This window comes from Sebastes fasciatus, chromosome 7 (genome assembly GCF_043250625.1).
Source record: "Sebastes fasciatus isolate fSebFas1 chromosome 7, fSebFas1.pri, whole genome shotgun sequence".
Classification (NCBI taxonomy): Eukaryota; Metazoa; Chordata; class Actinopteri; order Perciformes; family Sebastidae; genus Sebastes; species Sebastes fasciatus.
This window is the reverse complement of record NC_133801.1, coordinates 9225511-9251054: the sequence shown is the minus strand read 5'-3', so window position 1 is coordinate 9251054 and position 25544 is coordinate 9225511. Positions and strand designations below refer to the sequence as shown.

General features: G+C 40.3%; 1 protein-coding gene and 1 long non-coding RNA gene across 2 annotated transcripts in view; both read left to right on the top strand.

Annotated features, from left to right (window-relative positions):
• Positions 1–25544, top strand: part of lsamp (limbic system associated membrane protein) — a 650892-nt gene that overhangs the window by 21366 nt on the left and 603982 nt on the right. The window lies entirely within an intron of this gene.
• Positions 731–14743, top strand: LOC141771312 (uncharacterized). Its single transcript, XR_012594705.1, has 2 exons — positions 731–903; positions 11393–14743. It is a non-coding gene; the product is annotated as an uncharacterized LOC141771312 (long non-coding RNA).

Below are 25544 nucleotides of genomic sequence, written 5' to 3'. Positions count from 1 at the left end.
GAACAACATTAAGTTCATGACAGTGAACTAATCACCATCTGATATTGACACTGCATTGTCACCAACAAGTTGTTCTTGGTCTCTCACATCCATTTAGTTACTGATGTACCAACATACATGGCCTCTAGTCTTAGTGCTGTTCTAAACAGTAAAGGAGGTTTGTATGAAACTAAAAACTCCTGAAGGTTTTGTACATTCTCACTCTCACACTCTCATTTTACCACACACTGAACTTATTTTCTCTCAGTCTCTCTAATAACTTGTGAAATCATGTGGAAACTTCATTGAAACTGTGTGTTGCAGCCTGATGTTGACGTTACTCTGCAAAGTCAAAGAAATAAAAGCGGCAGATTAATAGGTCACCAAAATTCACCATGCTTCAAGGTCATTTAGCTGATGTTTCTATGTGTGTGCATGTGTGAAAGAGAAACATGATAGTGAAGACAGTATAGATATACAGTAGCTCCAAAATTAACCAGAAGAATGTAAAATGATAGTCTACCAACAGATGTACATCAAACACTTACTTGTTAATGTCGGCTTAACGTGACTCTCCTCCTTCATGTAGAATAGAGACTGTGGTCAAATTGAGTTCATGCTGATTACAATAGATTACAATCCTGACAGTTTAGAATGACATGGATTCTCTTTAAAGCAGTTCTATGTGAAGGTTCTATGTTCTATGTTCAGTTCTATGTAGAGGTGTCTGGCTGAGTCGGATGGAGAGGATATACAGGTGTGAGTCAGAAATCTGGTCGACATGTTCAGAAGAAGGACGATGATGAAGCTAACAGATGTTCAGAGTCTCAACAGGAGAATACTCCGGAGAACAGCTGAAGCATGCAGGACGTGTGTCAGCGAGCTGTGGAGCTCAACGACAGATACATTTAATAACTAACAAAGGTAACGTGTCAAATGTCAGATCTTCTCAGGAGAAGTTGGCAGCTTGGATTGAATCCAGTGTCAGAAGTTTTGTTGGGATTCAGGTACCTGTGTGTGTTTTCTGCTTCAGAGAACCAGCAGCCTTTCATGTTGGGTAGAACAGAGATGTTGGACTCTGTGGCATTAAGAGAGACGCATCAAAGGGTTGCATTGATGTTGACACACACACACACACACACACACACACACACGCTCGACCAAGACTTTTTGCGGACACAGTACAGTTTGCCTGTTACCTCTACGGTTACTTCAGGTTCGTGTCTGCATGTTTCAGATTTGGTTAATCATGCAAGCCCACTGTGCATTATTGTTTTTTGTATTTTAAACAGCCGCGACTGCGATGCTGGTATTGTTTTCACCTTGTGAGTCTGTGTGTGAGTCATTACGGCAAAATGTGGTCCTGGAGACACCTACATAGCGGGAACTACCACAGAGAAGCTTTTGAGCACTTTGCTATCTTTCTGTCTGTCTGCGGACAGATTTTGTCGCTGTGATAGCATCACAGCTGTGCAAGATGCAATCACGAAACATTACAGGTGTGTAGTTGGGATCAAAATGAAGACAGTGTTCAAAGACGGGTGGGGTCCGAGCAAGGGCGCCAGGACTAGGGGGGTAGGAAGTGGTGAAGGGGCCATTTCAGACAGATGGTCTCTAGTTTATTATTGATACCAAATTTCTGGATGGGTGACAGTTAAACAGCATTGTCAAATTGTTGTGGTAATATAATATGATTTAATTATTATATCATGCTGCAGATTCATGGAAGAAAACAGTGTGAATATCAATGAGGAGGATGTGTAATCACATCACAGCAGCAATAAATAGCATTACTCTAAATCACTGATGATGTCATTCTCTTTATACCAGAGATGATGTCACCAACATAAACTGAACTTTAAACATCATTTTAATCCCATTATCCTCCTTGCCCTTGTCATTACTATTCACCATCAGTGTGTGTTTGTGTTCTCTTTAGATCCTGATGTTCTAAATCTAGTGTTTCTTTACATCAGTATAAACCCAACAGACACATCTCCTCCTTTCTCTCTGAGACTCTCTCTCTGTCTCGTAGCTCTGATAGATGTCTGACTATGACAGTGTACAGTATGGATCTGAAGCTCCACAGCAGAAAGCTTTTAAGTTGATTAAACTGTCAAGACGTCACAATGCGTTATGCAGCTCAGAGTTTTAACATGCAGTCAGAGAATAAGAGGGAGCTCAGTGGAAGACCAAGTCTTTCTCCTTTGTCTTCTGTCGTTCTCTCTCTCTAGTTACTTCCTGCTTTTTCTTACTCTCTCTTTCTCATGAGCTCTTTGACAAGTGACTGATGATATGAAAATGTATGTTTAATAACTGATAATGTTAAAGAACACATAGACAGTCTTTTAATTACTCATAGAGTTAGCAGGTGATGGTTCAAATAGTTAATGTTGATTTAGTATCCTGATGTGTGAAATATATGCATCGACACTTCAGAGTGACAGAGTGGAGTTAGGTGGCTGGTATCTCTTCACACTTCAAAGATTGCTTTAATTGGTTGTGTGTGTGTGTGTGTGTGTGTGTGTGTGTGAGAGGTTGAGAGATGACCTTTATTCTGCATTAAACTTGATGGAACAACACAGAGCTGACTGTCCTCTGGGAGCCTCAGCTGATGCGAACTGAAACTAAATGAAAGTCAATCAGAAACAGAAGTCCACGATTACAGTTCATCAGCTGGATGATGGAATGATGCATAATGGAAAAATTATACAATAACATTTAATACTAAATGTCTGCCTTTATCTATTGAGCCCGTGCTTTGCCGTCTCAGTGTGGTTGAACAGATCAGATGAAACTTGAATGATCCTCCAGGGGAAAGCAAATTAAAAGGTCATGTGTCCTGAGTTTCCGAGTGTTTCACCTCCTGAGCTGCAGGTCTGGCTGTTTGCCTCCATCGTGTGTGTCTTTGTCCTCTCTCACTGCTCTTTTCTATTGTTATTCAGGACAGACTATGACCTTTATACAGAGAGGTCAAAGGTCACCATAAACACAGTGATGCTCACTGTTGTCTGTATGAGATGGTGAGATGTGGAGGTGGCTCTGGTTCTCTCTTCTATCCCTGTAATACACACAGACATGTAGACATGTGCTGCCTTGAGCTAAAAGGAGCATAACGAAAGCAAAGTGCATTTTGATGTTCAGATGAACAGCAGGGATTATGTTTCTTCTCTTCTTCTCTGTGATGTGTGGTCGTCTCTCTGTCTTTAAGGTTTGCTGATACTGTGTTAATGTAGGATGAGACTCCAGAGTGTGGACATGTTAGTGTGCATCTATCTAAGTGAGTGGAATAATTGGTCCCTCAGAAAATAAGAGTATACGAACCGTTCATAAATCATAAAATGTCACTTTATGTAGTTTTTCCTCACATGCATAATAGCCTATTACTGGATACTGTAACACAGCAGTACACAGCGTTTTAGTTTTAATATCTCATGATGCTGTGAGGTCTGTTTACATCAGTGATGTCTGTTGAAGTGAACTATTTCAATTAAATCCTGTATGCAAATATCCGTGTAACTTTTATATTCAAGCATTTGAAGTTGAATCTGTGCAACATCTGACTCTAAAGTACAGAAAGGTGATGTAATACACTTTAATTTTCAACTTATAATGTATTTATCCTCAGTCCCTGAGCAACTCTCCACAACATATTTAACTACAGAGTATAAATTGTGGATTTTGTACTTGTTGTTCTTCCTGTGTGAGCGGTCACTCTCTGGTCTGGTTGTTAGAAGTGGGAACTTTTACTCCACTTTGTCCAACAGTGGTCAGAATGATGAATAGGCATGAGCAGAGTGCTGAGCTGAAAGTTGAGATTAAATCAGTTTATAAAGTGAGTCAGTTTATTAAAAATAAATAAATTAGAGGAGGACAGAATGAAAAGTAGCGTAACCTACTGCAGTGAATAATGCAGCTGTGTCTCCACAGCAGTGAGCTGCTGCTCTGTCTCTGTCCATGGTGCTGACTGGGAGCAATCATCAAGTCACTGCATGTTACCTCTCAGAGGATTTGACAGACATATTCAAACAACAACAACAATCAATATTCTCAAGTATTTTACAAATATAAAATCCAACACACTAAGATCCACTAATCACAACTCTGGTGTTTCCATGTTCCCTCTCAGAGATGAAGAGAACCGAAGCTACTCCGCTTCAGAGATATAAATTGGTCTGATTACGATTGATGTGAACTTGATTTCTGCTACATCTGACTGTCTCATCTAAAAACATAAAACATGTGTCTATAATTAATTATATAAGTGGACTGGTAGATTAGTGAGGTTCATTATGTGATGCAGAATTTCTAGGTTTTGATAGTGGTGAAATATCTGATATCATGTGGTAGTGACATGGATAATGCATGGAAACATGAAGTGAGAAAGTCGAGACAGAAATCATTTACATTTGGTCCTCCTGACTGATGACCTTTGCAGTTTGACTCCAACTTCATGTCGACTTGACTTGTCTCTGAGAATCAGCACTTGCATCTTCTGTGACTCTGACAGCAAACTGTATTTTTCATTGTATTATTTGATAACATTCAATCCAACCTCTGCTTTGTGTGTGTAACCTCCTGCCTTTATGTTGCTGATGACGTGTTTAGAATAAGAGCCTCCTCATATGGGCAAATTAATACAAATTAACAGTGGGATGGAAACTTTAATGTCTCGTGTGTTGAAGCTCCACGGAGAAAAATGAACAGATAAATGGAACTAAAATGAATGAAATCCAGGCAATATTCAGTGCAGATAAAATAGATTTAACCAGTGACACAATGAAACAAGGGGTTGCGCTCACTTTAACACCCACTTTATTTATAAAGTGAAATCATGCCGTGCTTTTAAATTGTGGCAGCAACGTGTCATTTGTCAATTATTGCTGTGAATCAGTGATGATCACGGTATCATTATCACCACAGTAGCAAACTGTTCACCTACATAAGAGATGTCACACCTTCGTTTAACAGCTTTGTTTGCTAATTTATCATCACTGCTGTTGTTGGCTGAGAGAATTTAATTAGGGAAAAAAACAATTCTCATTTTCAACTCAGATACAGTTTATTTATATACATGTTTACCAAGAGATCCTGTTGTTCTCCTTTAGTTTAATGAAGTTTGTGAAGTTCGCACATTCATCAGCTAGTTTTACAGATTTGCCAACTAAACTTAAAAAACCTTCACCCTCCCAAATACTAACAATAAAAGTAGTTATTTGTTGATCCCTGCAGTTCTATGAACTCTTAATCCCAGTGGGAGCTCTGCCCTGGAAATCAGAAGGAGACTCATGTTCAAAGTAAACAGTATTAAATCCAGTGTAACCTGTTATTGCTGCACTCTGGCTGTTCGATCAGATTGTACGTTATTTGTGGTGAAAGGACAGCAGGACTGTGATGAGGCTGAAAGGTGAAACCTAAAACCTGCAGGAGAAATCAAAGCAGATGAGAGACGACAGACTGCAGAGTGCTGAGGAGCTTTCTGCTGCAGAGCCACGTGTACAGTTTGAATCATGTCCGATAAATTATGCCGGTCACAGAGCGTGTGAATACGGCGGCTACAGTAGGAGACATGATGCTCTTCTCTCTACCGCTCATCTAGTTAAATGATGTGACATTATAATAACATGCTCGGAGTGGGAGTTGATATGTGGGAGTCGGAGTGTGTACCTGGTGAAGTGGTGTATTAATCACTATGATGGAGTGGCTCGGCTGCTCTCTGGCAGGTGTGTGTTTGTGTGTCTTTCTCTAAACTCAATGAATCACACATCTTGACATGAACGAACCAGAAGAGCAGAACAGATGTAAACAAATGAGTCAGTTTGATCTCTTTCTCTTGAAAATCTAAACCATGCCAAGATAATAACAGGGTAGAATAATGTGGTAATGACTTGTTTTCACTTTTTCCAGATGAATCTCCATCACCAGTAAGTTGAATAAATGTATCAAATAATTATAAAGTTAAAGAAGATTTGCTGTCAGATGTGGACATAATGTATGAGTGAGGGGGTTCCACTTTGTTCTCACATAACTGATGACTTCACATATACATAATGACATCATTTTCTGCATTGTTCCTTTAACAGAACAGAATTGTGTTTGACTTTGAATGTTTAACAAAGACAGATTTTGCATTGTTGACATTTTCTTTTCCAGTAAGCTTTTGTTTATTTCCTGGATGACTCCAGTATTCCCACCACATATGCCCTTATCTGAGGCTGCTCACACAGTTTGTATTATAATAAAGTTATTAATATGCTCAGCTGGATGTTTATTCAAGTGATGAGGTTGAGTGCCTTGCCTGAGGGCACAGCGGCAAGGCAAGGAATTTGGTCTGTTTGTCAACCCCAGCTCATTTTCCTGACTCGTATTACGTTTTTAAAAGAAGCCAAACTGACTGACTGTGGTGTTTTAAATCACAACGTTGACTTCAGCCTCACATTTTGCTCACCTTCCTCTGGAGGGACAAACTGTCGTTAAGTGTTAAAGAGACGTTAATACAGTTGGATTCACGCAATGAGACGATGCTGATCTGTGTAGTGAGCAGCTGTATGTTAACATGGAGCAAACACCTGGGAGGTGACCTTTGTTTGACCTGTTTCATAAACATTTTAGAACAAATCTGAGGATTTAATTGAAGTGGGACATTTCCATTCATTGACCGTGTCTCAGTCTCATGTGATGTTTAGAGATGGTGCCTCTGTGTGGACGGCTTGGAGCTCTTGGGACTGGTTGGCTACCTGGTTTAACATCACACATATTCCTGAGTCAGGTTTCAGGAGTAAAAGTATGAACTTCCGGTGCAGGATGGATAGAAACCAGTGGATGCAGGGATATTTACAGAGAGGGTGTTTGACTCGTTAGACGTTTGACAGCATTGAGTAGTTGACTTTGTCCGTCCGTTGCTTGTTGCTGGGCAGGTAGCATCCAGTGGATTTGTGGAAGGTTTTCTTTCTAAAAACAGATGCTTCCTGCAGTTTGAAACAGGGTTGATGAGAGCAGTGAGACTGAACCATACGGGCCATTTGTGGGCCTTAAAACTAACAACAAGATAAAAGAGGCAAAGATATATATTTTATTTATTTCAGCATCTTTTTCTTTTCTATCTGCCCCGAGAGGAAGCCCCAGGTTTTTCCCTTTCGGCTGCCTCTCATGACTCACAGTTAACATTATCTGCTTCAACATAAAGTAATTCCTCTTTGTTGTTTTCTGGTGTAACTGGACCCTCAGGATGAACGCTGGGTTAGAAAGAAGCAAGCAAGACTTATATAGCGTTAGCCACCCCCACCTCTCATTTCAGTTTTACGACCCACCCAGGCTCCTGTAAAAAGAAGGGCAGGGTGCAATAAGACGGGAGGGTGCATAACTGAGAGACATTTTAATTAAGTTAATAGCAAAACGGCCCCTATACACTTTGCATCACTGAACCAGTCTGCTACATTTGAATTAATCAGCCAGATCCGTCTTTTTGTGGTCTGGCTCTGGTCCCTGAATCACTACTACAAGTCCTGCTGACTGATGAGTCATTCTGTGATTCAGGAGCTGACTAATGAAGCAGGGAACTAAATGAGCAGCCAGTTAATATGAGATGAAATGTCATTTTTGTAGAGGCAGATCAAACCTCCTAAGATGTTTTTCCTTCAAGGGTAGTCAGAGTTCATGAACCTCCTCATTCCTCCTCTCTTCTGCTGTGTTCATGTCATACCTGCTGATGCACATTAATCCTTTTTGAAACATTTTATTATCACTCTGGTTTTAGTTTGTTTTTTACAGTTTAATGTGGTCAAAGCTTTTAGAGTTACGGTCCTGTAGAAGACATCTAAAGCAGGTGTCTGATCCAAACAGAACAACATTTACTCAGTCTGTTAGTTACACAGTGCATAGTCAGGCAGTGAATAGCACTTTATTATACGTCTGCTGAGAGAGAAAGTGTTGCACATAATAAAGAGAAATACTTCACTGACTTGTCAAAGGTTCCCTCGGTGCAAATTTAAAACTGCTATAATTTCAATTAGGGACAATTCATCTGAAAAAAAGAAGAAGAAATGCATTGAGTAATTGAGGAGCTTTATTGAAAAAACGATATGACTACATAAAGGTGCAACATCTATCAGCACTTTAATTACATCTCTTTCAGTCTTGTTAAATGTTAATTAGGTTCATTATAACTGTTTAATGTAATACCTTTATCTGCTAACAGTCTCTCTAATCAACACTGGTGGAGTCCACGTCACACAGTTGTTCTTCAGAGTCACACTGTCGGTTCAGAGGGTTGATGTGCATTTTATGGAATAAGTACAGCAAAGATACACTGGATGTGTACTTAAAAAAGAAGAAGCTAGAAGCAGCCAAACATCCGTTGGGCTGACTGGGAGCTCGATGCTGCTCTGTCACAATGATCCTCTGGGTTTTAACCGACCAACACGTCCTTCAGTCTGATCCCACCGGCTCTACTTCCTGTCCACTTCTCTGTGATCTGTGTGGGATCTGAGGGAATGCAGCAGTGAGCTTGTAGAGAACAGAAAGTAGGACGTGATTATTTATGTGGGTGTACATCTACAGTTAGCAGCGCACATACACTTGTACGCTTAGTGCTGATTAATTTGAATATTTATCTGCATTAAATTAAATATCTTATACAGATAATATAAACCTCCATACTGTGAAACATAATGAAAACGGCTGCATCAACTGTTTACTACAAAATGCTCACCTCATCTTTAATTCTGTGGCAAAGCGGTAATGAGGCTTTTAATATGTTACGATAAAGTGCGTTATACATTATTAAAATATGTAGTTGCTGCTCTTAAATACTAAACAGTAGATTTTAAAGCTCCTTTAGAGTCCCACTCAGCCTCCTGTGAGAATCAGTGTTGTGACATTTATTAGGAATATAAAATGTTGCCTCTGCTGTCCTGATGTCTCCCCATTTAAGTAGTGCTATATTTAGGGCTGTAGTGTCCTAATGAAATATGGATTAGAGTGTATGTTGGAGCAGATTGATGTTACAAGGCATATGGAGCTGTCCATGAACATATTTTCCACATAGATGTAGTAATTCTTGGTTTTAGTTGAGTCAGCAGCTTTGACAGCGTGGCCTCGCTGTGCTGCTTCTCAACATCACTGATGTAGAGGGAGGAGGAGGCCGCTGGAGGGCTGTTTCCTGCTCCTCTTAGTGGACATTGAGTAGTTAGTCAGTGGATCACTCTGACAGGGTAATGGCTTCTTCTGGAGGTGACTGCTGGGAATCATCGTGACTGAGCTGTTTGGATCCAGTCTATATAAATATTATTCTACAGATTTTTTTTTTCTGTTCAGTGTGAGATTTGAGCTCAAGGTCTTTTCTTAGGGTTTCTTTTCACTCAAAAGGAAGTAACTGGATATTCAGGCCCTTGCAGATAATGGAGTCTCCATTACTAGGGTGTGAAGATATATTGATTTTTTGAAACTTAAGTGTTAGACAATTGATTTGGTCTGGGGAAATGTTTTTACTTTAACTGGCTTTTATTGTGTTTTAGTGAATGTGATTATATATTTATCTCAGTCTGAGAAGAAGCTTTTACAATAGTCAGACAGCAGTTTCTGATCCACTTTGTCTTAAATTTAGATTAAAGTTGATATACAATTTCATACCAGCAACTCTTTACAGTCTAGTCTGAAATTATCAGCGAGGATCAGATGACTTTTTGAGTCTTGGAGTGTCACAGTTACAGTTTCCAAATATTCCTTTCCAGATCACGACTTCTGACCAACTGTAACTTGTGTATTCGGAGCCCAGACAAAGCTGACATATCATGTTGAGTCTTGATTAAAATACACTGAAGAAAGAAACAACAACCAAGAAGCAAAGTAAAAATAAATAATCTCAGAGCCTTCCCAGAAGCTTTTCTAGTAGCACATGAGAAGCTGCCTGTGTTTCTGTTGTTTAGTCGTTCCTCTCTCCTGTCAGAGAGGTTGTGAGTGCTGCTCACTGTTTATGCTCTTACATCTTACAGGTTGTTCTGTAGTACTCTAAAAGAAAAAAAACACCTACATCATGTGCTGGCTGCTGTGCCACAGATGTTGTGATGATAAGGCTCATGCTGGCTGTGCGTGTTGTGGGTTTGGCATCAGTCAGGCGAGGCTTCAGGGCTGGATGTGATGCACAGAGAGGTTGAGAGAGATGCAGCAGGCAGGAGGCCAGGAGAGACAAACACAACATCACTGACTGCACACACAGAACACACACAATGTGTTTGTGGATTAGGGGATAATTTCACTGCAACAGTTGTGGATTAATGTGTTGTTTATTAGTATTCTGGAAAAGTTGAACGTGTTTGATGAGACCGATGAACAGACGGAGGGAAGTAAAGAGCTTGTGTTTCTTGTTTCATCCCAGTTGTCTAATGGGGAGCATAAACATGACTTTTAAAGTGAAAGAATAATATGAATGAAGCTGTTTCGGTCTCAGGGACCTGGTGTTGTGCATGCTGGCTCACTCACAACAGAACAGAGCCACCGTTAATGTTATTAGTAACACCTGTGCTTTGCCTTTTATCACAAGTCTAAATGTGTGCTGTGAAAAAGTCCTTTTATACTGATGATGTGAGGCCCAGTGATGCAGCTCTTCAACGTATCTACAGCTCATTAGATTCACTTCCTTGCTCTTTCTGCACATGCTCAGAGCAGCTGTGGACCAATTTTTTTTTTTTTTCGTTTGTTTGTTTTTTACCTTACTTTTCTTTCTGTTCAATTTTTGTTTTTGAGGGGGTTTGCATAAGATAAAAGCCAATTTGCATCTTTGTTCTGGTAACTGGAAACACAAATTGGCTCATTCAGAAAGAAACCCTATTTTGAAGTCAGATGAGAACACTTTTTTCTTTTCCCTTTTGCAATATTCAGTTTAAGTGAAATATGTGTGTGTGTCTGTATGGAATAGGTACTGTATGTGATGGTTTTTTTTTTCTTCCTCTGTGCTTTTATGAAGTATAAAATGGGGAGAGGGATAAACATATTTTTCCGAATGTCCGCACTCAGCTGTCTGTTTACTGTTATCCGATATCCACTTAATGCATGTGGCTCAATCCTTTTCATGCTTGGGGTTTTTCCAATTTTCCGATTAACCAAAACAATAATTTTGGAAACTGTAATTACAGCCTTTTGTTTAGTAAAACAATAGACTGGAGAGACATGTTTGCTGTGCTTTCACAATAATGTCCTGATGCTGGAACAGCACAGCATGAACATCCAGTTCAAGCCATAAAACACCGAATACAGTGATAAAACCAAAACTCTTCCATTTGTGATTTTCTGAAAATACCAAAACCAGTGAGAAAAAAAAAAATGGGACAGTTCCAGTTGCCATGGAGAGAGGCAGACGGAGACAATCACTTGTTACAGGTCTTGGACATCTCTCTCTCTCTCATTGTCTCTTTAGGATGCCCTTCAACTGAAAGATGATCATTCATCTTGGATCTCTGCCCTGATGCCAGTTCACTCTGGCCTCGTCCTCGAGCCACAATAAAGCCATTAGCCTCCAGTAAAATACAACTTCAGCTGATCAGAGCTGCCAGCTCCCTAACGGAGTGATGGAGGGTGGAGATGGATTGTGGGAAAGAGAGGTGGAGTCTAACAGAGGGATAAGAGATTGGAGGAGATGAAGCGACTTAAATACAAACACACAGTGAGAGAAACTAAACGCTGTGTTGTTGATGATTCAGTTACAGTCCCCAATAGCCTCGGGGCTTCAGCGTGTTGTTGTTTCAGCAACAAGCAGTGAAGGATGAAGGATTCAGATTTTCTGTCACTTTACAGGAAACTGAAGATTCATCAACCTCAGTTATTTCAGCTGTATTCACATTCTGTCAGGACCTTGAGTTTGAAATGACACATTTCATCTGTCAAGTCAGATTTAGAAGCAGATTCTCACCTGCCTCTCTCTAAACATTATGTCTTTAAATTGCGTTGCTCCCTGACATGAAGGAACAAAGGTGTGTCAAATGTGTTTTATGTGCCGGGACTGTATTTGATCTTTTATGTCCAACACAGTAGCAAGTGTAGATAGATGTAATGTGTTTACCAGCCAAGGTTGAAGGTTCACTCTCCACAGGTTGAATGATATCATGTTGTCAGTGTCAGGAGAGGCTTCCGGAGGGGATGTGACCCACAAAGAGGTTAAGAGAGACGCAGCAGGCAGGAGACCAGGGGAGAGAAACACATTCCACTGCCAAGTTAACACACCTCAGGCTGTTCTCATACACTGTTTGTAGCTACAGTATACCTACAAAAAGTCATGCACTATAATTTGTGTATATCCCATGAAATACATTTTTGTGTAATGAACCAGGAAATATAGATAGCGGCGATCACCGCATATAGGGAGGAGGTCAGGGTGGATGGGTGGGTCAAAAAAACACCAGACTTTAGCCCAGCAGTATTTGTGTCACGTGTGAATCCAGAGGTCAACGTTGATTTATTTGTCATGTAACTTATGTACTTAAGTAACGCCACTTCCGGAGTTATTTTAAGCTGAAACATGATCTAAGTAGTTTTGTTGCCTAAACCTAAGAAAGAAAGACTGGATGCACGTAACAAGCAGAACTTGTTGCTGGACATCCATTGGAAAACAAACGGAAAAGGAGGAATAACTTTTTCATAAGATATCATATGAACCGTTGCATGAGAATATGTTGCACACCTACATACTGTAGCTACACACACACTGCTGTGTAGGTGATTCTTACCATTGAACCAACCAACTGGCATTGACAGCCGCTAGCCATGACCAAGGACAAGGAGCAGCCAGTCACATCAGGAGACCTGCTGCTGACAGAACAACTTGGAGCTCAACACTTTAAAGACAGTGGAGATGGTTGTGGATTTTAGAAAGAGTCCAGCCCCTACCCGCCTTCATCATCCTGTGTGACTCCCCAGTTGACGCTGTTGAGTCCTTCAGCTTCCTGCTCCATCATCACCCAGGACCTCAAACCAAGAGGTTTCAGCAGAGGATGTACTTCCTGCTGCAGCTGAAGAAGTTCAATCCGCCAAAGTCAACACTGCTGCCACTGCCAAGATGAGGGCAGACTTCAACGTATCATTCGTTCTGCCGAGAAGGTGTTTGGCTGCAATCTGCCGTCCCTCCAGGACCCTGAGCAGGAAGCAATCTTTGAAATACTCCCCTCCAGCAAGATATGCAGTCCATCAAGATCAAAACCTCACACTACAAGAACAGTTTCTTCCCGACTGCAGCTGTCCTCATCAACAAGACCCGGGACCCCCACTGACACTGACTCTTATCCCACCCCATGGACTCTACACGTTATATTATGTAAAGCCTCCACATCTGACTCAATGTGTGACATTAACACACATCTTCTAGACTATTATCTCTGTACATTGTACACATTCTTAATACTGATTGTGATTCTGATTCTGAGAGGACAGGATGGGAACAGTGAGGGAGCAAAGAGCCATTATATGTCCCAAAGGTAAAGGTACTAGTCTGACACAGGCAGTGATGGAGGTTTAAAATGACAACCTGATACTGTGGATGTGTCTCAGTCCCAGAGGAGAGAGACTGGCTAGACAAGAGAGAGAAAGAGGAGACTGATGATCTAAGAAGAAGCTGGTGCGGACAGATGTACAGGTGATGTGTTTTCTGCAGTGCTCTTACAGATAACTCTTGTCAGTGTTGTGATCACTGTCATCCATTTTGCTGTATTGCTCTGATATCCTTCTGGCTTCCTGCGTCAGGGTTGAACACACATGAAGCAGTCAACTGTTTCGTCTGAGATCTGAACACACATCTGACGTTTGGTGCTTTAAAACCTTCATCCCAGCAGTTGTGATCTGATCTGTAACTTTGTACATATTTGTTTTTTTCTATTATGTAATACTTAAGGTAATGCTTCACACTTGTCATCAGGCTTTTACCTCTCTAGACAAGTGACTATTTGGATGGTTTCAATAGTTTGTACTGCCATATTGTATATTATCACTTTAACTTTGTGCCATTTGGATTTGTGTCCATCGCAAACTGAAAGCATTTCTTTCAATCACTCAAATGGAAGTTCTATATACTAGACAGAGAGACAGAATAGAAAAGAATATTACAAAGTTAGAGGTGTCCACAGAAGGAGAGAAAAGAGAAATGATATTAGGTGATGGTGGTAAGATGAGTTTCTCCTCTCTGGGAGAGAAGACATGAGGAAGATGAAGACAAAATGAGGCTCAGAGTGAGAGGTGTGTAGTCTGCTGTCTCTGCCAGACGATATGAGTCGACTGTCTAGTTGTGTGGGTGACAGGTCTCAGTGTCTCCCAGAGGGACACGCAGCTCAGCTACCAGGAAGAAGAAATACAATCTTTTATCTGGATAATGGTTCCACACTTATTTGTTGACCCTCCAGTACTTCTGTCATTCTAGAGGTGTACTGCTTTTGTTACTTACAGTGTAAAAATTTTTGTTGTGGACCAGCAGGAAGCCATTTTAAGTAATCAATACTAACCACTGATCCTCCTCCACTGCTGATTGACATGGGAAATTAAACGCTGTGAGAGTGGGCTGTGTTGTAGATTGGACTTGGCAGGAACTTAACTCAGTGGACCATGTAATGGGAAAATTCACCAAAAAAAAAAAAAAATATATTGTAAAGACTGTTTTTTGTCACTTTATCCAGTTTTGCTGTGTGATTCATCAATACAACGGACAGTATTTGTATTTCTTGAGCTGCAACAGTCTAAAGTATCTCTTTTGTACCAGTTTTATATAAACTTCTATAGATAATTTAAAGATTGGACTTTTTATTCAGTTGTTCTTACTCTGATTGAGAATTAATGTCTCTCAATCTTTCTTCTCCAAAAAAAAATTAAATACTCTACAACTTATATTCACTCTTTTTGAAATGATGTTGAGTCGTGCTGTTGTTAAAGTTGTCTTTCAGAATAAAAGCTGTGGTGGAAATGTGTTTCAGAGTTGGGGGTCCGGCTTTGTGTTGAACTGAGACACAGCTGAGACACAACACTCAGACCTATTATGTGATGCCCACCAGTTCTTTTTGAAGGTTTCCAACTAGTAGAAGACCACATTGTAGACAAAGGAGACCCTGCAGAGCTACAATCTCCCAGCTCCCCTGAATGTGCTTTTAGACTCCCTGTAATACTGCAGTGAAAATAGGAGTTTGGGCTGTTGTGCTCACCTTGTTGCCATCGTGACTCTCTCCTGGATATTTGTCTCAGAAACTGATGGATGGATGAATGGTTAGAGGACAAAGTATCAGCAAAGATGTTCATCCTGTCAATAATACAGTATTATTATCATTACAGTAGTATCTTCTTTTTCTTGGTGGACTGAATGAAGAAAAAAAAAAAGATTCTCAAAGAGAGAAAGGACTACTTTTATCAGTATTTCTCATTTAAGGAGCGAGAAGCGAAGCTGCAAAACTGAACATAATATTCTCTCTCTCTGTCCCACTGCTTCCTCTTGCTGTAGACATTTTGATTTGGGGAGGGGGTGATTGCTGGAGTGTCCTTTGTCAGGTCAGTTGTTCACTGTTAGCATCGAGCCACTGTTCGTCCGTCTACTTAGAGATAGAAATGAAATGTATTAAAGAGACGTAGAGTGACGCAGAACGGGAGCTTCAGGTTATTATCTCTCCTGAGCAGAGAGGAGACTCTGCACTCAGGCCACATTAAAGGTCTTGTTACCATCACTCCTCTGTTTTAGTCATCATCTTCCATTCAGCTTTCACCTTGGAAGACTGACAACTTTTTACTGTGATGTGAGATTCTCTCAGTAAAAAAGGCTGTACTTGAATATAAATGATCTGGATGCTTCTCTCTTATATTCTGATTTATATTATGAGCTGTTACTCCTTATTGCATCATATTCAACCTGCTGTAAATCTAAAGGGAGTGTGCTTTTCTCTTGTTCAGTAGATTAGTTCCATACTTAAGGTCAGGATGCAACGATTATGCAAATTTGATGAGTAAGACTGCAGCTTTTATTTCAGAATTGATATATACTGACTGATTGCAGTCAATCTCTTTTCGTTCTGTTCGTCTTATTAGACATTCAGTTTAAAGTGCTTCAGTCTATTTCAGGTCTGACTGTAATAACCTGCATACACAGTAGAGAAAGGTTATGTATGGCTCTAATACGTTTTGATGGTAATGCCTCTCAGTCTAATGGCTCTGTCTGGGTCTGATGTCTCTGTGTTTCTGCCTGTGTCCTTTGCCTCAAAGAGGAAAAGGATATGTGGAGTCTGAACTGTGAAATGAATACAGAGTCTGTCATTTTCTCTGTGCACTGGACTGAAATATTGTCTGTAATGACGCAACTACCAGCCTGAGTTCAGATCACTGCAGTCATTTTATAAACATTGTTGAAGCTAAACTTCTATATCTGATAAGATCTTCCTCTTTTTCTCAGAGAAGTTTTGTTCTTATTAAAATCCGTGCCAGTTTCCTCTGACTTTAAGTGTTAAAGGAAGGTCAGTGTGATTAAAACATCCTACAAGGTGATTTAAATATTGTTCGGGCAGGTTTCTTACTTAAGCATTAATACCTCACTAATACTCACTAATAACTATTTTACCAGGAATGGAAAATTACATTTTATCTCTGATGAGATTATTCATTTGAATGTTTGAGATTAAGACATTGTCTTCATGTTGATACGTTTAAGTGCAACCACAATATTAATATGTTTGGATTATGTAAAACAAACAGCGGATGTATTTGTTTTAAAGATGCAGTGCATGTTAACTGAACCTCTGCTTTCTGTTTTTCTCTTGTCTTGCAGGTAAGTGCTGCCAATGACTTCCTTAGAGAGCTAGAGATTTAACAGAGATCCTGTACTATCTTCAGCACCATTCACATCTCAGTGGGTTTGTTATTCTTTGTTTTTTATAAAGAGAAGAAAAGTGTATCCAGAGGGCTGCTTAGTATCTTCAGATGATAATTGGAGGGCACAGGCTTCTTTTACAGATACGTTTCCTCTGTTGCTCCGTACAAACACACAAGGAGAATCCTAACCAGAAGAAAAGAGCAGCTCTGCTCGGGTCTCAGTATCAACACACTTTTTGGGGATACAGTTGTGAGTTTTTAAGAAAAAGGAAGGTAGAAGTTGTTGGAAATATATCATGAAGAATAATATGGCAATGCTTAAACTATTATGTTACGAGGTCATTGGGTTGAAGATGTTTAGACTAAGAATTATAAGAATGAATACTGTGGCGCCTGAGGGACTTATCGTTCAGAGTCACAAGGGTGGGACGTCATACACATACTTTTGTGTAGATAGAACAGTCTCAAGGATACAGCCTTAGGGAAGAAACAGATAGGGGGGAGAGGACAGAATGATATGAACAGTAGACAGCGTTGTTTAAGGATGGAGTCAGATAAGAAGAAGGTCACATTGACATTGTGGAAAAGTACTAAGACTGATCAAAACTCTGCCCCTCCTATCGAACAATGTTTATGGCTGTGTATAAAAGGCAAATGTGAAGAACAGCTCGGGGTTCATTCACTGCGAACTGATCACGGTATTACATGGTATCAGGGACACATTGATGAATCCAGAATTCTGTAATAACTCTGTGCAACTTTGATGAATATATATACGGAATAAATTGATACTAATTTTAACATAATTTGCAATCTTTTATGATTTTAACTCTGAGCTTGCAGCTGCCTAGAAGATAAACCAACACGCATGAAGGTGACAATTTCCCTGAGGGAAATTCCTTCAAAGTTTAAAGAAGGAGCAAGAAAGCTCCACAGCGACTCTGATTATGATTCAGGTGTTTCAGACAGTGTTTGTTGGAGTGTGACGACCTTGTTGTTCATTATTTAATGTGTTGTTAGGTTTCCCACTTCCCCATAGAGCAGAACCCAGCAGATACCTTTCGCCTTGTTACCATCAGATTGCTGGCCTTGTGTTGGAGCTGACAGGTGAATTGTGTATTGTGGGATGTGAAGTGTCATGGCTGACTAGCAGAGATCAGCTACTGGCCTTTTCTCCACCCCAGAGGATCTTGTTCATCTTCTGTTTGAAACTCTTGGTTTGCTATTCCCTCCTCCTCCATCTCCTTTCAGTAAAACACTAAACCACAGCTCTCACATTTCACTCAAGAGATGTGGGCACACTGTATTGTAGGTGTTGTTTTTATTTAGCTGGAGGTATTACACATTTTATGGCATTCACAGCTTTTTGGAGGGATCAGTCACATAAAGAAGGGTAAACAAAGTTCAAACTAAGCTTAAAAAACACAAAGCATATCAATGTGGTGTTGAGGTACAGGGTGTTTGTACTGAAAAACACAATATTCAAAATATAAGATGCTTTCACAGAGCTCAGTAAGACAAGAAATGCCGGGTACACTACATGAGAATCAAGCCGATGTTGGGCCCGCAGCAAATGCAAACGCAAAGCATAAAGTAGTAGTAAGATGGACCTCAGAAATGGAGGACCAACTTGTTGATTTGTGGCAACAACACGAATGTTTCTTCAATGTGTCTCCATGACTTCATCCATCCATCTTTCTTCATATTTTTAGTACAAAGTATTGCAAAAACTAACATAGCTAATTCTTCCTACCCGTCGTCCACCATGTTTATTTTAACAAAAGTCACGTTCCATCGCGAGAGATTTCGTAAGATTACTGTTTTTTGAGAATCGGGACTCTTGTTGTTCATGAATGGAATCTGTTAATGTGTGGTTGCTGTTTTGGCCAAATTGTTGCTCTCCACACACTACAGGAACAAAACTGTTAAATTTAATGTCTCACATTTTCTAAATCTGTTAAGATTTTAAATATCTTTTAGTGCGGTCCATCCCGAAGAAGATTAACGAGGCGAGACGTGTCGACTCTTAATTAGTGCAGCAGCCGCATCAACATCTGCAACAGACTGACTCTTACGACCCACCTGACACTGTCAACCAATAACTGCACAAAGAGAACAAAGAGCTGCCTGCAGTATTCTCACAGTATCAACTTATTGTTTACACGCGTATACTAACAGGCTTAACAAACATGATGGATGTATTTCCTACTTTGTAAAAGATTTGCAGAACCCTTTTCTGAATGTTTTTGAAACCTGTTTACATGAACTGTTAATCTCCTCCTCTCCTAGTGGTCACAATGTTCTGTGAGTTACCAGCAGGCCTTTTGACGTGTTGACATGTCACATCAGAAAAAGCACAGGTGTAATTAATAACACTAATGCTGGCTGCTTTATAATACAGGCGTCCTAGTGTCAGGTGATGTGCCTGCTGGCTCTCTGTCTGCTAAACTGGGCCACTTAAATGGAGCAGAGTCCACCTTAATGTTATTAGTGACACCTGTGCTTTTCCTGCTCTGACACATCTCTCTGTTATTCTACAGCAGGTCTTCATGCTCTGGCCCTGCATTGTGCACTATTATTATGTCAGTATCAGTTCCACATTAAAGGAAAATGGAGGCTGTGGGGCTGTGGGGCTGTTTGAAGTGTTTGCGGCCTCACTGCTGATGGAGCTGTGACTTTCCTCTGCTGACTCTGGTCTGGTCACACATTCAGGATTCTGTGACACTGATGGCCTCGTCTTATTTTATCAACAGCAGTATAGACAGTCTGAGAAACACAGCTTCACTTTCTCACTTCAGTTAAACCAGAAAGAGCTTAACTCTGATCAGTGCTGCTGGAAGGCTCGAATGGTGGATGCAGCAACTTGAAATAAATGAGTGACAGCGCTGGTATTACTCTGCCAGCCAATCATGCATCTCACTCTTTCATTCGTTCAGTCATCTACTAGAAAACCTGTGCTGTGTTGATGGATACTGACAGGGGATCAGATCGACACTCAGACAAGAAGAAATGATACAAACAACATCAAATTAAAATCTTGGCTTAATATTTTCTCAGTGGATGGACAGAATGGTGGAATATGCAAATCGAGTCGAGATGGAGGAGATACTCCAGATGATGTTTGGCTGTGGAATTATCAGGCTCTTAAATCAGATTACCAGTTGAAGTGTGAAGATACTTCATCTCTCTGATGGATGACTGCTTTCACTCAGATCTGTGTTCATTACTTTCACAACATGCAGTATTTGTACCCTGAACTTAAAGGACCTCATAAAGGTGTTGCACTGTATCTATTGCAGACTTGGAAGGTGTCTGGTACAGCCTGGTAGTTTAGATCTTCATAGAGAGCAGAGTCTGAGGTCGGCTCTCAGATTACATTTAATGTCTAGGTCATGTTTTTCAAACCACCAATCTTCTGTGAGAGGACCTCCAGACCTCACCCACCCACACACTGTGTCCCTCTCAGTATCTGACTCAAGACATCACCCTGTGCCTTTCTATCATTTATTCTAGTCAAAGTTTAAGAAGAAGCTCTTTCTGTCCGTCTCTGTTGTTCTAAAGACGTCGAATGAGCCGTCTGGAGAGATGAACTTTGACATTAAACTGAAACTGACACACACGTCTCCAGTTTACAGCTGGTTTGGTACCCTGACATCTGTGACTCCATCAACAACAGCAGTCTCCCGCACAGCTGAACACACCAACACTTTCTGCTCCGCTGAGACAGTTTGAAGGAGACGAGACACTTGAATGGTCGACTCACAGTTTCTATTTGCTTGAGTTTTTATTCCTATGTGAAGCATTGGCTGATATTCCTACAGATTGTCTGACAATTGGAGTTGATTACAGCTCATTTTTAAGTAAAAGCCACATTTTCAATCTATTTTTCTAGATGGCAGGTAATGGATCCTAATATGAACAATCAGATATAATTATGAATACTGACTCTCAAGTGGCATTTAATATGTTTTGACAAAATGGGATCATTTGAATGTCCAACAGCAGTAAATTCAGATTGAGGGATGAAAGCATTTGCAAAGTTTCTCTGTCTTGTTTTTCTGACTTTTATTCACAGTGACATTGAGACTCTGTTTTAATTTCAAGACATGTTGTTTATCTGACAAATGATGATGAGCATCCACCATCAGCAGGGAATTTGAATACCCATCTAGACTCCACACAGTTGGTTGGTTATTGACAGCAGCCTGTCAGTTAATATTCATGTCAATCATGAATTATTTAAAACACTCAAATGTTGCAAATAACAATAGAACCTGCTGTCAAATACAATTTTTTCAGTCTTTACCAAATTGACTTGATAGTTTCTAATACAACCTTCACTATATTGTTTAGTCATCTGACCTAAACCATGTCTTAACAAAGTGTCCAGTTTGTGCTGTTGTCACATTAAATGAGCAAAAATTAATGTTCGTTAAACTTAAAATAGACGCCGCAGATTTCACAACTCATCTGTGAGCCTTCTGGGTGTGCTGTGTTCTCTTAGAGAGAGAAATATTTGAGGTATTGTTTAGGCATGGTTAAAAATATGAGATACTTTCATGTCAGCCCTTTATGGCTGCACACAATGATGATGTGAGACCTCCAGTGTTGGTTATTACAAAGGTTCAATGGTCCATGAGAAATCCATAATGTAGTGAGGAAATGGGAGGAACATGAGCCTCCCAATACAATATTCCTCACGAGCTATTTCACCCTATCTCCAAATATCATTATTTGTGAATATATGTGTACCCAGTATGATAGTTGTATTGAATAGCACCGTGTGAAACCACAGACAGGCTTGTTGATGTTTCTACTCTGTGTCTCTAATTTACTGATAATATTCACTGTCTGTCTTAGCTGGCTGTTGAATGTGGAATTGTTACATTTAGCCAGTATCTATTTACCATATCTGTCTTGCACTATGGGGTGTGTAAGTTGTCAAAAAACGCTCTGCTGCACTTGTGCATCAGGAACACGTTCCAGTGTTTTAACAACATTACAAACGAGTGAACCACAGAGCAGCTAGAAATCAGTCAGCAGTTTCATGTAAGTAACTCAAACTGACTGCAAGCGTCAGTGAAGGAATTCAGCAGAGACACTATATCGGTAAAGAGACCCGATTGGTGCGTCACAGCTAGAATTCTGAGGCCTCATTTGAATTTATTCCCTATGGAGAGATGTCTGTTAGCCTTCCTATCTCAGCCTCGGTCACATGTTAATGAGTCAGAGCTGCTGTAGTTATTGGTGCTGCTGTTTCCTCCATCATGAGGTTATTGAAGCAGCTTCCCTGCTTCCGTCCAGCTACCTCGGTTGGAACAGAGCTGATTTTATTATTATTTCCCTGAAGTAATAGCAGAGCAATTCTATTGAACTGTATCATGTGTAGTTCAATATCCTGCAGTCTTCAGTTGAAATGAAAGCCACATCTCCTCACATGACGTGAAGTCAGTGTTTGTTCTCTTGGTCAGCCAGAGGGATGAAGTGTGTCCCCTCAGTGTCCAATCCTTGGTCCTGTCCTCTCATGTCTTTCCATGTTCCCCTGTAGCTTCTCCGATAGAAAGCTGGACAACTGCCCTCCCTCCCAGTCTGTCTTCTGTCAGAGCCAAAGGGCTGGAGCTGCTCTCTTGTGTCCTGTCAGGCTTTTTTGTTGTTGCTCAACAGTGTTCATTTCTGTAAATAATTCCATGATGTTGAGAGGGATATCTTTCTATTTTTTTTTGCTGAAAGGAAGACAGGTTTTTTTTGTGATAAAAACAACATTAGCCTTTCTGTAATTTTGACTAATGAATTGCGGTACCATATGCTTAGTTTTAGGCTGCCGGCCAAGATTGTGTTCTGTATAAACACTCTGACCATCTCCAATGAAATTAGAAATTGACACTAGGTCGTTCTCCCCAGCATATTAATAAAGTTTAATGACAAGAAAGTACCAAAACTGTATATTTACATTCAGAAGCAGCTACTGTATATGTTTGATCTGTTGTTATTGTTCCAGACAGCTGAACATTGAGACCAACAGTCTCAACAGGATCCCACTATATGCTCCTTTAACCGACTATTGATTTTCATTTTTCCTCCTCCTTGCTCTCATCTATGAATAGAGATCACAGCTGCTGGCTCTATGTTCACACCGAAGAAACATGATGCTGTATTGGAGGGAGCTGTTCTTTCTGTCTTTCTCTGTGTGTTTGTCTTTTTCTCTATTTTAAAAACTAATGACTTCATAGTCAGAAGATGGTGTTCACTGACCTCCATTCACATTATATTCATGATACTGTTGCCAGTGATTTATGAACTTCTATTTTCTTCTTCTCACAGACAGTCTTTCATTTTTCAGACTCTTTTATGTTTTTTGATTTAACTCCTGAGCTGCTCCACACTGAAAAACAGAACAGGTTCAGGGAAGCTCTCCGATTCCTTGAAACTGAATCCTGGCTAATAAATTGTTGTGAAGCACTAATTAAATTGTGTTTGAGTAAAGTGGGACACACATTTCTTGTTTAGATGTTGCAGAGCTCTCAGGCATTCTGAAGAATGAGACAATCAGAGGGTGTATTTGGCCTTTGATGAATGTAATTATGTGTCTGCTCCATTCTACACTGTTCAGTTTGGATTGGAATCAGAATATGTGGTAACGTAACGCATTCTAAAATCTGAAGTGAACATTCCGGAATTGTAACGCAACACGCCTTCTTCCACCTCAAAAGCATCTCACGTCTCCGGCAATCACTCTCTGACTCTGTGGCAGAAACCCTCATCCACGCTTTCGTCACCTCTCGTTTGGACTACTGCAATGGAGTTCTGTCCGGGGTTCCCAGCAAAGCCCTGGACAGGCTCCAGTATGTGCAAAACTCGGCTGCCAGGGTTCTCACCCGCACCAAGCCCTGGCAGCACATCACCCCCACCCTCATCCACCTCCACTGGCTCCCGGTCAAGTCCCGCATCACCTACAAAATCCTCCTCCTCACCTACAAATCCCTCAATGCCCTGGCTCCTCAGTATTTATCTGACCTCCTCCACCCATACACACAGCCCCGGAACCTTAGATCCTCAGGCACGGGTCAGCTCTCCATCCCTCACACAAGAATGCGAACTTTTGGGGACAGAGCCTTCAGTGTGACAGCCCCCACATTTTGGAACTCTCTCCCCATAGAGCTCCGCAACGCACCATCTCTGGAGACCTTCAAAAGATTCCTCAAAACCCACTTCTTCACCAAGGCCTATGGCCCCTAGCTTCTGTTATGTTACATTTGTTGTGTTTATTTATGTCTTTGTTAAGCGTCTTTGGGTTTCATGAAAGGCGCTATATAAATCCAAGCTATTATTATTATTATTATTATTATTATTATTATTATTATTATTATTATAAAATCTGAAGTGAACATTCTGGAATGGTAACGTAAGGCATTTTAAAATCTGAACTGAACATTCCGGAATTGTAACGTAACATGTTCTAAAATCTGAACTGAACATTCCGTATTTGTAACGTAAGGCATTCTAAAATCTGAACTAAACATTCCGGAATTGTAACGTAACACGTTTTTAAATCTGAACATTCAGGAATGGTAACGTAAGGCATTCTAAAATCTGAACTGAACATTCTGGAAATGTAACATAACATGTTCTAAAGATCTAAACTGAACACACCGGAATGGTAACGTAAGGCATTCTAAAATCTGAACTGAACATTCCGGAATCGTAACTTAACACGTTCTAAAATCTGAACTGATTCCGGAATTGTAACGTAAAGTGTTCTAAAATCCGAACTCAACATGTGTGACTGTGTGACTGATACAGCCATTACTCAATCAAATATAGGATGCTTGCAGTGTTTTTTTTGTGACTTTTCCTCATTGACAATGTTTTCATTCTGCTGATTCTGAATCGAATGGTAACATAACGATTATGTTGACGAGGTTGATTCAGCTGATTCTGTTGTGGAAGTTGTTAAAGATATGCTCTCTTATTCTCACACCACATGCCTGAACGTTTTATTGGGTCCAGCGACAAAATGAGAAATGCTAATGTGCTCATTAATCTCTGATTGCTTGGAGGGTCTCAGGTATGAGCACAGAGCAGAAATGTCAGACGAGCCGTGATCACTGTGAGCCAGGTTAGATAAATCACATTAATCATCCCCGGTTCTGTCACACTCTTATCTTCATTTTTACACCTAAGTTGCTCTGCAGCATTCAGACAGTTTCTGTTCATTTGAGTTTGAAATCTAAACTGCTTATTATCTAAGGTCAGAATTATCATTTATAATAGTTATTCACAAATAATTTTCTTAGTTGCCTGTTATTTCCACTGGGTGTGACTTCTGCATAAATTACAGTACAGCATTTTAGACTGACACAAAAAAATGCATTAATTGATCAATGATGATCTGTTGATAAAACGCTTGTGTCTACCTCGTCTTAAGCACATTGGTTTTGACCCCTTAGAATCTACAACAGAGAGCTGACACCATTTTTGTAATGATTAGGTCCAAGAGTGAAACTCCACTGCATGTTGTTGAGGCACAGACTGCTGTCTGACAGGAGGAGAGTTTCCAGTTTAGAAACCAGGTGGAGAAAGTAAGGTGGAGGAGATGCTGGCTGTAGAGTCAGAACAGTGGAGTTTATAATGAACAGCTACTGAATAACAAGCATGTCTGAGAACACCTGGAGCAGCTGTCAATCAAACCAGCACTAGCTGTCACAGCCATCATTGTTGTTTCAACACCACAAGCTACACACACACAC